Source organism: Tinamus guttatus, unplaced genomic scaffold (assembly GCF_059628265.1).
Source record: "Tinamus guttatus ecotype Peru unplaced genomic scaffold, ASM5962826v1 Tinamus_guttatus_pri_ptg000247l, whole genome shotgun sequence".
NCBI classification, from domain to species: domain Eukaryota; kingdom Metazoa; phylum Chordata; class Aves; order Tinamiformes; family Tinamidae; genus Tinamus; species Tinamus guttatus.
In genome coordinates, this window is record NW_028288781.1 from 3,943,402 (window position 1) to 3,946,485 (window position 3,084).

A 3,084-nucleotide genomic window follows, 5' to 3' on the forward strand; every position below is an offset into this window, starting at 1 on the left:
GAAAACCTGAAAGAATGAGACTATTAGTGCACACAGGAGGTGAAACATATTCTTTTTGCAAACCATCAGCTAACAGGGAAACACACAAAAAACTAGAAGAAGGTTTCTATTAGAACTGTTCAGGAACAGATGGTTCCTGCATCTGCTACTGTGTCTCCTATCCTAGCTTATTTATTTATTTTTTAAAATATGGTTTGGCCTTAAGTTCAGTTGAAGTTCATCTGGCATCCACATCAGTTTACATCTTTATCCAAGGGTCTTCTTTGTTCATACATTTTAACAGTCAAATCAAAGAAACGATTCACACGTTGCCACCTGCGTGTGAACCTACCACCTACTTAGATTTATTTCTCACCAGAGTTAATGGTCTTCATCTTAAAGTTGCAAAGAATGGACATGATCTGTCCTTAAAGACTGCATTTCTGGCAAAATATTATCAGCCAGGAGGATCACAGAGTTCCAAAACCTAACGTTTGGACAGTGTTCCACGCGGATAAAGTAGCTTTATGACCACATCCTAAATTCCCAGCCAAACTGGTGTCTACATTTCATTTTAATTACAGCTAAGTTGAGCGCCACTTTCTTGTTAAAGATTGATTATAGTAAATAATCTAAAATCCACACGCTTGAAATTTGCTATTCATCACAAGAGGATGAGGGGTGGCTAGCAGGCCAGACTTGAATTATGAGTTCCCCTGAACAGCCTCTGTAAGAATTAGCTGTTTACAAAATCATCTACTTCTTCCAACTTTTTCTGTGCATGACTGGGACCCAAACTATACATTTAATCTTCCCCAGACTGACTTCATTTAATCAAGATTTAGGTCAACTAACACAATACTATCCCCAGATAGAGCTCCTCCAGAGAAGTAATATTTAGGGCAAAATTTCTAACTCCAGGTCAGGGCAGGGTAAACGGACACTTCAAAAGATGGTACTATGTATGCCCTGCACTAGTATGGGGAAGACACCTAAAAGTGTACATGAGCTTGCAGAAGCGGGTGCGCCAGAAACAGGAGGGAGCTTTCAGCACCGTTCTGTGGTCATTTAACACAAGCCAAAACCATTGATTTTGTGCCTGGTGCTGACATATGTCTAAGAAAGATTGTTAGGTATTGTTAGGTACATAGATACTATCCCTCACATGCCAAAGGATGTTATAGTTCTAAAAGTAATGTGTGGAAGATCATTTATGTTTGAGAGGAATTTTTAGGTATTTTCTGAAATATAAATTATTCTGCTGAAGTTAGTAAATCTTCCTTCTACAAGCTAAATTACACATATGAATTAGCTGAATGTTGTTCTAAGAAAATATGTAAAAACAGTTGCTGATTTTACAGTTATTTTCTTTCACTGGGAAAAAGGTTTTTCATTGCTTGGAAAGTAGCCTCAAAGCGCATAATTAATAAAGAATATAAGCACTATGTGCAGCAATGCCGTATATGGTGCCTTAGCATGTATTATGCACATCCTGCTATGGAGAATTTCCCCAAACAAGGCTTCCAAAACAAATACGAACTCACTCATACTGTCTTATACAGAACACAACAAAATGCACATGCACTTTACCAACATGGAGAAAGAGCGTGGAAGCCTGTCTGACATCCCAGTGACAGTGTAGCCTGGGCCTGCTGAGGCTTAATGCTGCCAGGCTGCAACCTCCATCTCCACCCTTGGCAAGCAAAGAATACCAGGCACAACTATTTAGATTCATTATTTAGTCTTGTCATGCACAAATCACATATTCAGAAATACCTTTATCCCTTCTGTAAGTATTAAAAATATTTAAAAATTTCCTTGTTGACATCTTCTACAAAGTGTTCCTGCAGAAAGTTGAGGATTCTTTCAACACTACAGCAAGGGCCGGTACATGGCAGTTAAGCTGCAAGTGGCAGTGGAGCTTACAGTTCCTGGTAAGAAGGAAAGATTATTCCATGGCAATTTCCTTTGTCTCTTTGTAACACACATAAAGAGAGAAATGTTGAAGTGAATTACAGCAGGTAGTAAAAGCACGCAGTCCATAGGCAAGAGGGCCTCTTGAGTCTTCATTCCCTCTCAGAATGATTCTGTTTGCTTTATCTACCTTCTGGTTGGCTGAGTTTATGTTGCACAATTGAACACAACTAATTGAGGGTTTGTGTTAGCAGTTGATATGATGTACTAAAATAATCTGTAGTTTATATTCCCTGATGGGCCAATCAACTGGGCCTAAAATCAGCCCAATACTGCTGTTGTAACCAAAAAGGAATCAGGTTTTTTTGAAGTCGTATTTAGAGGCTGGACACATTGGTTTATAGCCCCAAATGGTCCAGGTGGTTTCAACTGGTTTAGAGGATTTCTATTAAGAGCTTAGGGGAACTCTGTGGTAAAGACATACCCTAAAACCTGTCTGTGACTGTCTGGGCACCTATTTTCCCATAAAAAATATCCTAACAAGTCCTGTTCATTCATGTTATACCAGCTTTCACACCTCGTATTTGTGGTATGCAAAAGACAAGCAACATGTTATTCTCAATACCATAAAATGGTGTGAGCTATAATATATAATGTATAGAATCAACTAGAAATGCCCTGACCAAAATGAAAAAATCTGTTACATCACAAACAAAAATATAAGCAAAAATATAATGGTTTAACAAACTTCTAACTAACCACAAAATATTTTAATGACACCACTCCAACAGCTTTCCTTCTTCATTACCAGAGAACCTGCTCTAGAGAATGGACTTGGGAAAGTAACAGCTGTGGGGAACTCCTGCCATAAAGACTGTCCTAGAGTCAAAGTTTCCTGATACTCCAGTTCTCTGCCTTGAAGCCATGGGAACCCTATCTCTCAAGATCCAGTAGAGAGACAGGAGAACCTCTTGACTTCACTTCTGATGGACTACAAGAACATTCAGACTTTCACCCAGGAAAACTAGAAGGACAGGAACGCAGAAAGCCAAAAAAACCCCACTGAGATTCCTGTCCAAGTCCTCGCTCTAATTTTCCAGATTCCTGAGCCTCTGTCTACCTAGCTGCCAGGGAAAGGGAGAAATGTGTCCATTGCATTTCAGAGGTCATAGCTGAGGCGCATGCCTCAGA